Raw genomic sequence first — 14590 nt, forward strand, 5'->3', positions numbered from 1 at the left:
AAAATACCGCCGCACAATTACAGCCGCAAATACAGCCGCACTCTTACAACGTGTGAATCGAGGGTATAGGTGTATATTGTTCTGTATGGGTGTATATTGTACTGTATGGTTCTGTATAGGTGTACTGTATATTGTTCTGTATGGTTTTGTATAGGTGTATATTGTTCTGTATTGGTGTATATTGTTCTGTATGGTTTTGTATAGGTGTATATTGTTCTGTATTGGTGTATATTGTTCTGTATGGGTGTATATTGTTCTGTATGGTTCTGTATGGGTGCGTATTGTTCTGTATGGGTGTATATTGTACTGTATGGTTCTGTATGAGTGTAAATTGTTCTGTATGGGTGTATATTGTTCTGTATTGGTATATATTGTTCTGTATGAGTGTATATTCTGTATGGTTCTGTATGGGTGAGTATTGTTCTGTATGTGTGTATATTGTACTGTATGGGTGTATATTGTACTGTATGGTTCTGTATGAGTGCGTATTGTTCTGTATGGGTGTATATTGTACTGTATGGTTCTGTATGGGTGTATATTGTACTGTATGGCTCTGTATGGGTGTATATTGTATTGTATGAGTGTATATTGTACTGTATGGTTCTGTATGGGTGTATATTGTACTGTATGTTCTGTATGGGTGTATATTGTACTGTATGTTCTGTGTGGGTGTATATTGTACTGTATGGTTCTGTATGGGTGTATATTGTTCTGTATGGGTGAGTATTGTTCTGTATGTGTGTATATTGTACTGTATGGGTGTATATTGCACTGTATGGTTCTGTATGGGTGTATATTGTTCTGTATTGGTGTATATTGTTCTGTATGGGTCTATATTGTTCTGTATGGTTCTGTTTGAGTAAAAAATTGTTCTGTATGGGTGTATATTGTTCTGTATGAGTGTATATTGTACTGTATGGTTCTGTATGGGTGTATATGGTACTGTATGGTTCTGTATTGGTGTATATTGTTCTGTATGGGTGTATATTGTTCTATATGAGTGCGTATTGTTCTGTATGAGTGCGTATTGTTCTGTATGGGTGTATATTGTTCTGTATGGGTGTATATTGTTCTGTATGGGTGTATATTGCTCTGTATGGGTGTATATTGTACTGTATGGTTCTGTATGGGTGTATATTGTACTGTATGGTTCTGTATGAGTGCGTATTGTTCTGTATGGGTGTGTATTGTACTGTATGGTTCTGTATGGGTGTATATTGTACTGTATGGTTCTGTATGGGTGTGTATTGTACTGTATGGTTCTGTATGGGTGTGTATTGTACTGTATGGTTCTGTATGGGTGTATATTGTACTGTATGGTTCTGTATGGGTGTATATTGTTCTGCATGGGTGTAAATTGTTCTGCATGGTTCTTTATGGGTGTATATTCTGTATGGGTGTATATTGTTCTGTATGGGTGCGTATTGTTCTGTATGGGTGTATATTGTTCTGTATGGGTGTATATTGTTCTGTATGGGTGTATATTGCTCTGTATGGGTGTATATTGTACTGTATGGTTCTGTATGAGTGCGTATTGTTCTGTATGGGTGTGTATTGTACTGTATGGTTCTGTATGGGTGTATATTGTACTGTATGGTTCTGTATGGGTGTGTATTGTACTGTATGGTTCTGTATGGGTGTGTATTGTACTGTATGGTTCTGTATGGGTGTATATTGTACTGTATGGTTCTGTATGGGTGTATATTGTTCTGCATGGGTGTAAATTGTTCTGCATGGTTCTTTATGGGTGTATATTCTGTATGGGTGTATATTGTTCTGTATGGGTGCGTATTGTTCTGTATGGGTGTATATTGTTCTGTATGAGTGTAAATTGTTCTGTATGGGTGTATATTGTTCTGTATGGGTGTATATTGTTCTGTATGGGTGTATATTGTTCTGTATGGGTGTATATTGTTCTGTATGGTTCTGTACAGGTGTATATTGTTCTGTATGGGTGTATATTGTTCTGTATGGGTGTATATTGTTCTGTATAGGTGTGTATTGTACTGTATGGTTCTGTATAGGTGTATATTGTTCTGTATAGATGTATATTGTTCTGTATGGGTGTATATTGTTCTGTATGGTTCTGTACAGGTGTATAATGTTCTGTATGGGTGTGTATGGTTCTGTATGAGTGTAAATTGTTCTGTATGGGTGTATATTGTTCTGTATGGGTGTATAATGTTCTGTATAGGTGTATATTGTTCTGTATGGGTGTATATTGTGCTGTATGGTTCTGTACAGGTGTATATTGTTCTGTATAGGTGTATATTGTTCTGTATGGGTGTATATTGTTCTGTATAGGTGTATATTGTTCTGTATAGGTGTATATTGTTCTGTATGGGTGTATATTGTTCTGTATGGGTGTATATTGTTCTGTATGGGTGTATATTGTTCTGTATAGGTGTATATTGTTCTGTACAGGTGTATATTGTTCTGTATAGGTGTATATTGTTCTGTATGGGTGTATATTGTTCTGTATAGGTGTATATTGTTCTGTATAGGTGTATATTGTTCTGTATGGGTGTATATTGTTCTGTATGGTTCTGTATGAGTGCGTATTGTTATGTATGGGTGTATATTGTTATGTATGAGTGCGTATTGTTCTGTATGGGTGTATATTGTTCTGTATGGGTGTATATTGTTCTGTATGGGTGCGTTTTGTTCTGTATGGGTGCGTTTTGTTCTGTACAGGTGTATATTGTTCTGTATGGGTGTATATTGTACTGTATGTTCTGTATAGGTGTATATGGTTCTGTATGAGTGTAAATTGTTCTGTATGGGTGTATATTGTTCTTTATAGGTGTATATTGTTCTGTATGGTTCTGTACAGGTGTATATTGTTCTGTATAGGTGTGTATGGTTCTGTATGAGTGTATATTGTTCTGTATGGGTGTATATTGTTCTGTATGGGTGTATATTGTTCTGTATGGGTGTATATTGTTCTGTATGGGTGTATATTGTTCTGTATGGGTGTATATTGTTCTGTATAGGTGTATATTGTTCTGTATGGGTGTATATTGTTCTGTATGAGTGCGTATTGTTCTGTATGGGTGTATATTGTTCTGTATGGGTGTATATTGTTCTGTATGGGTGTGTATTGTCCTGTATGGGTGCGTATTGTTCTGTATGGGTGCGTATTGTTCTGTATGGGTGCGTATTGTTCTGTATGGGTGCGTATTGTTCTGTATGGGTGCATATTGTTCTGTATAGGTGTGTATTGTACTGTATGGTTCTGTATAGGTGTATATTGTTCTGTATAGATGTATATTGTTCTGTATGGGTGTATATTGTTCTGTATGGTTCTGTACAGGTGTATAATGTTCTGTATGGGTGTGTATGGTTCTGTATGAGTGTAAATTGTTCTGTATGGGTGTATATTGTTCTGTATGGGTGTATAATGTTCTGTATAGGTGTATATTGTTCTGTATGGGTGTATATTGTGCTGTATGGTTCTGTACAGGTGTATATTGTTCTGTATAGGTGTATATTGTTCTGTATGGGTGTATATTGTTCTGTATAGGTGTATATTGTTCTGTACAGGTGTATATTGTTCTGTATAGGTGTATATTGTTCTGTATGGGTGTATATTGTTCTGTATAGGTGTATATTGTTCTGTATAGGTGTATATTGTTCTGTATGGGTGTATATTGTTCTGTATGGTTCTGTATGAGTGCGTATTGTTATGTATGGGTGTATATTGTTATGTATGAGTGCGTATTGTTCTGTATGGGTGTATATTGTTCTGTATGGGTGTATATTGTTCTGTATGGGTGCGTTTTGTTCTGTATGGGTGCGTTTTGTTCTGTACAGGTGTATATTGTTCTGTATGGGTGTATATTGTACTGTATGTTCTGTATAGGTGTATATGGTTCTGTATGGGTGTAAATTGTTCTGTATGGGTGTATATTGTTCTTTATAGGTGTATATTGTTCTGTATGGTTCTGTACAGGTGTATATTGTTCTGTATAGGTGTGTATGGTTCTGTATGAGTGTATATTGTTCTGTATGGGTGTATATTGTTCTGTATGGGTGTATATTGTTCTGTATGGGTGTATATTGTTCTGTATGGGTGTATATTGTTCTGTATAGGTGTATATTGTTCTGTATGGGTGTATATTGTTCTGTATGAGTGCGTATTGTTCTGTATGGGTGTATATTGTTCTGTATGGGTGTATATTGTTCTGTATGGGTGTGTATTGTCCTGTATGGGTGCGTATTGTTCTGTATGGGTGCGTATTGTTCTGTATGGGTGCGTATTGTTCTGTATGGGTGCGTATTGTTCTGTATGGGTGCGTTTTGTTCTGTATGGGTGCGTTTTGTTCTGTATGGTTCTGTATGACCGTATATTGTTCTCTATGAGTGTGTATCATTCTGTGTGTGGGGGCACAGCAGTCTGAAATGTGTGTTTGTGGGGGGGGGGCAAAGCAGCCTGAAAAGGGGGGGGGCACAGCAGCCTGACGGGGGGGGCACAGCAGTCTGAAGTGTGTGTGTGTGTGTGTGTGTGTGGGGGGGGGGGGCACAGCAGCCTGAAAGGGGGGGGGGGGGGGGGGGAGAGGCAAAGCAGTCTGGGGGGAAGGCTCACACAGCAGCCTTAGGAGGTACATATCAACTACAGGTGCTGAGGGGCAATGCAGCCTGTGGAAGAGGGTGCAGCTATAGGGGGTAAAGGGCAGCAGCTACAGGGGGTTGGGGAAACAGATGCTAGTGTGTGTGTGTTTGCCTCTGTCAGCCCAGCTCAGCAGACAGCCCTCTCCTCTCTGTCCCGACCTCCCTCCTATCTACAACCCGAAGTACCTACCTGCATTTATAGCTGCTGAGCAGAGAGCAGGACAGGAGGGGGATGGTCAGGGAGCAGGAGCCTGGAGCTGGAGGACGCTGTGTAGCTGGAGGTTAGCAGCCAGCCTCCTCCTCTCCACACTGTGTAATACAGGAAGTCCTGGGCCAGGAGGAACATGGGAGGTACACAGGGGGCGGGGCTTAACGGGGGCGGGGCTTAACGGGGGCGGGGAGCAGCTTCAGCTGCAACTGGCATCACAGACCGGCCCTGCAGCACAGGCAGAGAGGAGAGCGCTGGGGCGGTAAGCAGCCTCAGTGCGGCCCTGTAATGTACTGGGGAAGGCCGGCCCGGGGGGCAGATGCCACCCTGCCCCCCGGCCCAGCCCGCCCCTGGCAATAGGCTTTCCTCTCCTGGAGGGATATCTGGCTATTCCTGTGTTTTAAGACTCATAACTGAGGCTCCACTGACCCCTTTTTATTATTAATAATAATAATAATAATAATAATAATAATAATTATTATTTAATAAAAATAATAGACATAGAAATCTGTTTTACAGTGTCTGCCTGAATGGTCTATGAAAATAACAGACCGCAGACTATAAGGCTTCATCAGGAGGCAACTTCCATTTCAGGCTGGTATTGGAGCCATTCATGTCTTATGAGTTGATACACAAATGGGGATACCTGTCACTAAGGGTTAAACTTCTTTGTGGTATGACCATAGGACAAATTAAAAGACAAAAACTATAACTATGGCTATTAACAGTAGTTGTCTGGAATGTTCACTGCTCACTGCTCTTCTTAAAATTTCTGAGGTGTCTAAATCTCCATCTCAGAAGTAGGAAGAAGAGTGGCGAGCAGGGAACCAGAACTGAGGAGGAGTCCAGGAGACCAAGGTAGATATGTATGTCTTTTTTTACAATTTTTATGTCATTCCCAGCCATACTGTATTTAAAGTGTTTTTATTCATTGGAAAACCCCTTTAAAGGGGTACTCCCGACTGGGGTAATTTCTATTGTACGGCTGGGTAGGGGGTGGATATAGAAGCCGCTGGTCACTTACCTCCCTGGTTCCAGCGCCAGGTCCCGGATCGCGCCGCCCCGTTCTCCTGTTCGGCTGCCGCTTCCTGGTCTGAGCTGCGGCTTGAGACGTGACGTCTCAAGGCAGCTCAGCCATTTAGCGGTCGGAGCGGAGTCCCGCCTTGGCCGCTAAATGGCTGAGCTGCCTTGAGACGTCACGTCTCAAGCCGCAGCTCAGACCAGGAAGCTGGAATCGGCATTGGAGGCCGTACAATGAAAATGACCCCACCCCGGAGTACCTCTTTTAGCCTTTCCCAGTGTCTATTCACATTACAAGGCTGGTCATATAATGCAGGACAGGACTAGTCTTATAGTAGAGGATTTTTTATACAATAGGTCATCTAAATTGAACATTGGTTTCCATCATGATCATTTCCGGAACATTTATTGATGATATATGTTATCACACACACGTGATTTGGCTTTAAGTGCATTTTGGATCTTACAACCCTTAGTAAATAGGAAGTGAAGTGTCTACTGGCTGTTGTGTATAGGATTATCCACAATCATTCGACAGGTGGAGACAGAGAAAGAACAAACTCAGACAATAATAAAGTAGCTCAGTCTAGAGAAAAGCTGGGCATGCGGGTATAACGCCAATGCAAACAAGAATCAATGCAAAATACTGCAATCAAACTTCATGAAAGAACGGTGGATTATAGGATGTGTAAATTGGCTGCTGGGAGTTTAACTAGACAGGGAGGGGAAAGATTTTATCTGTCGGTTTCAGATGAGAAATTCAAGCCCATCACTCATTGAAACGTACGTCTGGAAGCTTCCAGTAAGGAGAGTATTCCTGGCTCCAGATCAATGTCAGCTCACTGCAACTATGGGGATTGTCACTGGAGCACAGATTACCTGAATGGCTGGTATTAAAACGCACCAAGCTCAGTTGTGTACACTAAATATGGTCGCCATATTAACCCTTTGAGGACCAGGTCCAAAATGACCCAGTGGACCGCGCAAATTTTCATCTTAGTGTTTTCGTTTTTCCCTCCTCCCCTTCTAAGAGCTCTAGCACTTTCAGTTTTCTATCTAGAAGGCCATGTAAGTGCTTGTTTTTTACAGGAGTAGATGTACTGTGTAATGGCGTCTTTCATTTTACCATAACATGTATGATGGAATCCCAAATATATTATTTATGGAGATATAAATTGGTGAAATTGTAAAAAGGCAATATGGTAACGTTTGGGGGGTTCCTGTGTCTACGTAATGCACTATATGGTAAAAGCGACATGATACTATTACTCTATAGGTCAGTCAGAACACAACCACATGCAGGTTACACAGATTCTCTAATGGTATATATATTTTTTTAATGAAATCCTTTTTTTTGGCAATTAATTATTAATAAAATGGGCCTATTGTGACGCTTATAACGGTTTTATTTTTTTCACCTACGGGACTGTATGGGGCGTCATTTTTTTCGCCATGATCTCTAGTTTTCATTAATATAATATTTGTGAAGATTGGACGTTTTGATCACTTTTTATAATTTTTTTAAAAATATATAATGTACATCAAAATCGGTAATCCGCACACTTTTTCCCCTCTTTTCGTCTACGCCGTTTGCCGTCCGCAATGGCGCTTGTTATATTTCAATAGATCGGACAATTACGCATGCTACGGTATATTATATGTTTATTTATAATTTTATATGTTTTATTTATACAATGGGAAAGGGGGTGATTTAAACTTTTATTGGGGGAGGGGCTTTGGGGTAGTGTGTTAGTGTTTTTAACTTTTTTTTTTTTTACACATTTTAAGTCCCTTTGGGGGACTTTTACATTCACTAGTTTGATTACACACACTGATCATTGCTATGCCATAGGCATAGCATTGATCAGTGTGATAGGCGATCTGCTCATTGAGCCTGCCTGTGCAGGCTCAGTGAGCAGAGCGCCGATCGGACCGCACGGAGGCGGGTGAGAGACCTCCGGCGGTCCGTTTCAAAGATCGGGACTGCGGGGGTTCCGATCGGGAAGTGACAGGGGACTCCCCCTGTCACTTACACTTAAACGCAGCGGCCGCGGCGTTTAAGGAGTCAATGACACGCTGAAGCTTGATCGCTGCAGCCTGTCATTAACAGTTAGGTGCCGGCCCCCACCTCCTATGAAGCTTGCTACGCTCCGGAGCGCGCTTTATAGCAGGAGAAACACCCAGGATGTACAGTTACGTCCCGGGTCGTCTAGGGGTTAACCCTTTGAGGACCAGGCCCAAAATGACCCAGTGGACCGCGCAAATTTTGATCTTAGTGTTTCCGTTTTTCCCTCCTCCCCTTCTAAGAGCTCTAGCACTCTCAGTTTTCTATCTACAAGCCATGTAAGTGCTTGTTTTTTACAGGAATAGTTGTACTTTGTAATGGCGTCTTTCATTTTACCATAACATGTATGATGGAATTCCAAATATATTATTTATGAAGATATAAATTGGTGAAATCGAAAAAAAGAAAAAAGAATGCAATATGGTAACGTTTGGGGGGTTCCTGTGTCTACGTAATGCACTATATGGTAACAGCGACATGATACAATTATTCTATAGGTCAGTACGAACACAACCATATGCAGGTTTACGCAGATTCTCTAATGTTATATATTTTTTTTAAATGAAATCCTTTTTTTTGGCAATTAATTATAAATAAAATGGGACTATTGTGACGCTTATAACGGTTTTATTTTTTCACCTACGGGGCTGTATGGGGTGTCATTTTTTCCGCCATGATCTCTAGTTTTTATTAATACCATATTTGTGAAGATCGGACGTTTTGATCACTTTTTATTAATTTTTTTATATATATAATGTAACATAAAATCGGTAATCCGCGCACTTTTTTCCCTCTTTTCGTGTACGCCGTTTACCGTTCGCAATGACGCTTGTTATATTTTAATAGATCGGACAATTACGCACGCTACGGTATATTATATGTTTATCTATTTATTTATTTTTATATGTTTTATTTATATAATGGGAAAGGGGGGTGATTTCAACTTTTATTGGGGGAGGGGTTTTGGGGTAGTGTGTTAGTGTTTTTAACTTTTTTTTTTTTTTACACATTTGAAGTCCCTTTGGGGGACTTTTACATTCACTACTTGGATTTTTACACTGATGAATGCTATGCCATAGGCATAGCATTGATCAGTGTTATCGGCGCTCTGCTCATTGAGCCTGCCTGTGCAGGCTCAGTGACCAGAGCGCCGATCGGACCGCACGGAGGCAGGTGAGAGACCTCCGGCGGCCCGTTTTACCGATCGGGACCCCCGCAGTCACACTGCGGGGGTCCCGATCGGTAGGTGACAGGGGACTCCCCCTGTCACTTACACTTAAACGCCGCGGTCGCGCCGCGATCGCGGCGTTTAAGGAGTTAATGACACGCGGCAGCGCGATCGCTGCAGCGTGTCATTACCGGTGAGGTCCCGGCTGCTGATTGCAGCCGGCCCCCACCTGCTATGAAGCGCGCTCCGCTCCGGAGCGCGCTTCATAGCGGGAGAAACACCCAGGGCGTACAGTTACGCCCTAGGTCGTCTGGGGACAGACTTCCATGGCGTAACTATACGCCCTGGGTCGTCTAAGGGTTAAAGGGGTTATCCAGTACTACAAAAACATGGCCACTTTCTTTCAGAGACAACAGGTGCGGTTTGCAATTAAGCTTCATTCACTTCAATGGAACTGAGCAGCCAAACCCCGCCCAAGCTGGAGAGAAGAGTGGCGCTGTCTCTGGAAGAAAGTGACCATGTTTTTGTAGCGCTGGATAACCCCTTTAAAATGTATTTAGGATGAACAGCGACATGGCAATCCCTATATCAGCTGTGGTAGTTGGTAGCCTGGGAGACTTGGGCGTTCATCTTATGATACATTGTTTTTCCCTTGTATCGTGTACAGTCCACAGTGTGCTGCCCGGCCGCACAGCCTACATCTCTTCCACCATTAGTAGGTGCTACTACTGTCAGAGGTAAGGTAAACTCTTACCTGCCCATTTTTACCTTAGAAATTTCATGTGAATCATGTATTTCAATGGCCTATATATTTCACGTGATGTAAGTGACACATGTTTTCCCATCCTACAGAAACCCTTAAGTCTATGAGCCAATGTGGTTGGAAAAGATGACGCCATAACCTTGTAGTGATGCATCAAATGTATGGACAGCTGCATTTAAATGCTGTGAACGGCACATCCCTGGTTTCTAGTGAGTCAAAACTCCAGCCACCCTCTCCCCGGAGATCCGTTCTTCAGTGTCGCACTGACACTGATCCCGGCTCAGCAATGCAAAGTTCTGGGGTGTAGCAGCCCAAAGCAATGTATCACTGATCTCATTGATCAGTGCCGTATGTATACATACATATATATATACATATATATATATATATATATATATATATATATACAGCATAGCTCTCTATAAGAGATCAATGCTGTGTATGTAGAAGTCCCCCAAGGACTTCAAATTACTGTAAAAAAATAATTATTATTTTATATTAATAAAAAAATCTCCTCCCGTAATAAAATTCCAAATCCCCCCCCTTTTCCCATTTTATAAATAAAAATAAATAAACAAATAAATAAATAAATATATTTGGTATAATAAAGGATCAGCTAAACTGAACACCCCTTTAAGAGCCCAGTGGGCATTCTATTCATTGATTGGCTGCCAATCACTGACTAGAACCGCCCACTGGACTCCTATGCTTAATCTTCCTCTTAATCTTAATGCTCCATCTGTTCTATAACATGCTGCATACAGTTTGGAGTGGATCTTTAACATGACGTTTTCCCTTTAATTTTTGACAATAATAAAGAGAATATAAAGATCATAAAGGGGGAGGGGGGGGGGGGTCAGCCTCTTGGCTATAAAGCAGAGCTGATAGAAGTTTGCAATACTATATAGCTGGCCACATCTTCCCCAGCAAAATCATCTGTTTGCCCGAGGCTCTCATATTAAAATTCATGACGCAATAACCCCTTTAAAACACAAGTCTGACTGCAAATAAACACTATAGTATTTCCAAGAAGGAACTAACAGAATTTTATTGTCGCCTTGGGCACGAATAGAGAAAAAAAAACAACGTAAACCTCTAACTCAGCCAAGGATAAATAAAGGGAAGGATTTACATAGGATTCTACATAGACTTTAACCCAAATATTTTCTAAACGTGTTGTTTACTTTTAAATTAATTGGACGCCAAACTCATCGGTTATATTTTTTTCATAATTTTTTTTTAACGTAATATAAATTCTATAATTAAGAATAGCGAACGTGTATTAGACTAATTAAGCAATAACACCTCATCCGGCCGCTTTCTCCCGTTTTATAGGTTCTGCATATGCTAACAGGAGAACATGGCTGGGAGTCAGCACATCCCACACAAGTCAATGACACCAGTCGCCTTTTCACATATTTATTGCAAGATAAAGTTTCAGAATCAGGTCGAACACTGAAAACAATTCCAAAGAGTACATGTGAATAATGAAGAAATCACCTACTCAGGGCTCGCCAAACGCTCCTGCGTCCAAAACTTCCCTATCTCTGGCCCAAACACACAGGCTGATACCTTTTCCAGAAAGTTTACTTGGTCCTTCAGTCATTCAATGAGGTGTGCATCCATCTAAGAATTTTAACCAGACCTCATAAAGCCAATGATGAGGGGAACAGTTGGGAGGAATCGAGGTCTATTAGAGTGCTTGGTATTTACCTCTTTACCATACTATAGACAGAGATATACCCAATGCAAACTCAACCTACTAGGGACCTTATATTGTAATGTAGGCTACTTGTATGGAAGAGGGACCTTTGACCTCATGATTGGGTGCTACAAATTTATCCCTTAAAGTTTCTCAAAAATGTACCTTTAATTTTTTTATTTTAAACAACATAAAAATGTCATTGCTATTAGAGGGGTTATACAGCGAAAATCTTTTTCTTGTTTCAGAAAGTTATATAGATTTGTAATTTACATGTATTTAAAGATATCAAGACTTCCCATACTTATCAGCTGCTGTATGCCCTGCAGGAAATGTTGTTTTCTTTTCAGTCTGACACAGTGCTCTCTGCTGCCCCCTCTGTCCATGTCAGGAACCGTTCAGAGCAGTAGCAAACCATAGAAAACCTCTTCTGCTCTGGACAGTTCCTGACATGGACAGAGGTGGCAGCAGAGAGCACTGTGTCAGACTGGAGAGAATACATCACTTCATGCAGGACATACAGCAGCTGATAAGTATGGAAAGACTGGAGGTTTTTAAATAGAAGTAATTACAAATCTATATGACTTTCAGAAAACAGTTAATTTGAAAGAAAAAGATTTTAGCTGTAAAACTCCTTTAAATACAAAAATCATCTATCAATTCATTTGTATGATTCTGATTCAAGGCTATGGTTCAGCCTTGATGGAGCCACAGTGCTTTGTACTCACTATCGAAGGAGGCATTGCTGGCCCAAATAGCCTGGGAAACTAACGTTTGCACCCCAAAACCAACGCTTGACATTCAAATCTATGAGAAGTCTGCCTCGAAGGTAGCAGCCACACTCTCTAGGACTACAGACTGAGAATATTTAACCCTTAGAGGACCCGGCCAATTTAAATTTTTGTGTTTTTGTTTTTTCCTCCTTGTGCATAAAAGGCCATAGCAGTTGCATTTTTCCACCTAGAGAGCCACATGAGCCCTTATTTTTTGCACCACTAATTGTACTTTGCAATGACAGGCTGAATTTTTTCATAAAGTACACTGCATCACCAGGGAAAAATTCAGTGTGTGGTGAAATTGGGAAAAAAAAACAACGCATTTCTTGTATTTGGGTTTTTTCGTTTTTATGCCGTTCGCCCTGGGGTAAAACTGACTTGTTATACATGTTCCTTAAGTTGTTACGATTACAACGATATGTAACATGTATAACTTTTATATTATGTGATGGCCTATAAAAAAATTCAAACCATTGTTAACAAATATATGTTCCTTAAAATCGCTCTATTCCCAGGCTTATAGCGCTTTTATCCTTTGGTCTATGGGGCTGTCATTTTTTGTGGTGTCATTTTTTGCGGCATGAAGTGTTCTTTCTATCGGTACCTTGATTGCGCATATGCAACTTTTTGATCGCTTTTTATTACAATTTTTCTGGATTTGATGCAACCAAAAATGCGCAATTTTGCACTTTGCACTTTTGCACTTTGCGCTTTTTGCACTTTGCACTTTTTGCGCTTACACCATTTACCGTGCGAGATCAGGAATGTGATAAATTAATAGTTTGGGCCATTATGCACGCGGCAATACCAAACATGTTTATTTATTTTTATTTATAACATGGGAAAAGAGGGGTGATTCAAACTTTTATTAGGGGAGGGGGCTTTTTATTAATAACATCACTTTTTTTTTTCTTTTACACTTATACTAGAAGCCCCCCTGAGGGACTTCTAGCATAAGTGCACTGATCTCTAATACAGATCTATGCTACATAGATATGCAGCATAGATCGATGAGATAGGCACATCGATTGCTTTCGGCTGCTGCAGCCGGAAGCAATCGAGTGCCGATCCGGGATCAGCGCCATTATGGCGCTGACCATGGACGGGGTGAGATGTGTGGATCGCTCCTCCGGGACGTTGTCCCGGAGGAGTGATCCACCCCACTAGACACCAGGGAACGGCTGCATCAAGTAATCGGATGCAGCTGTCAAAATGTGCAAAGTGCAAAGAGCAAAATTGCGCATTTTTGGTCGCATCAAATCCAGAAAAAATTTAATAAAAAGCGATCAAAAAGGCGCATATGCGCAATAAAGATACTGATAGAAAGTAAACATCATGACGCAAAAAATGACACCTCACACAGCCCCATAGACCAAAGGATAAAAGCGTTATAAGCCTGGGAATGGAGCGATTTTTAGGAACATATACCGTATTTTTCGCTTTATAGGACGCGCTTTTTGATAAGACGCACCCCTGATTTTAGGGGGGGGGAAATAGAAAAAAAAATATTTTGCTCATTGTCACAGTTTGGAGATCTAGAGCAAGAGGGAGAAAAAACAGGCAGAGGGCGGCGCCTCGTGTGATACCGCAAATGTTGGTGGTGATAAGAAAAGGGAAGTTGCAAGGCTCACCTTGTTGCCCCTTGGGCTTAGTGCGTATCACCCTGATGTTAGGGTAGGTAAGTAGAAAGGTGATCCAATTGTAGGTCCAGGCGAGGATCCTTCTGATGCGATGTCAGGCTGCATAAGCTAGTTAAGGGTACATGAACGGGATGCTCCCAAAAAAGGGGCCCCGTGTGGACAAGAAGCAAAAGTAAAAACAGGAGATGGCTGGAAACAGCCGTACCCGGATGATAACCAGCGCTGCCCAACAAAGTATACAGGAGTAGAATGGGAGTAAAAAATGTGAACATTTATTAGATAATGCACATATTATATAATATGTGCATTTTTTACTTTTGCTTACAGTTTGGAGATAGCAGCAATGTGATTGGTGCCAATCCCCCCATATATTGCCCCACATAGTAGCCAATGCCCCCATACAGTGCCCCATATAGTAGCCAGTGCCCCCATATAGTGCCCCACATAGTAGCCAATGCCCCCATACAGTGCCCCCATATAATAGCCAATGCCCCATACAGTGCCCCCATATAGTAGCCAATGCCCCCATACAGTGTTCCCATATAGTAGCCAATGCCCCCATACAGTGCCCCCATATAGTAGCCAGTGCCCCCATATAGTAGCCAATGCCCCCATACAGTGCCCCCATATAGTAGCC

The 14590-nt window shown here is 41.1% G+C and overlaps 1 long non-coding RNA gene across 1 annotated transcript in view; it reads left to right on the plus strand.

The window, feature by feature from the left end:
* Positions 1-5008: 5008 nt before the first annotated feature.
* LOC138774346 (uncharacterized) overlaps positions 5009-14590 on the plus strand; it is a 52170-nt gene continuing 42588 nt past the window's right edge. The window contains exon 1 of the long non-coding RNA XR_011360293.1: positions 5009-5081. This is a non-coding gene — a long non-coding RNA (uncharacterized lncRNA). The remainder of the gene's footprint in view (positions 5082-14590) is intronic.

This window comes from Dendropsophus ebraccatus, chromosome 15, assembly GCF_027789765.1.
Source record: "Dendropsophus ebraccatus isolate aDenEbr1 chromosome 15, aDenEbr1.pat, whole genome shotgun sequence".
Lineage (NCBI taxonomy): Eukaryota > Metazoa > Chordata > Amphibia > Anura > Hylidae > Dendropsophus > Dendropsophus ebraccatus.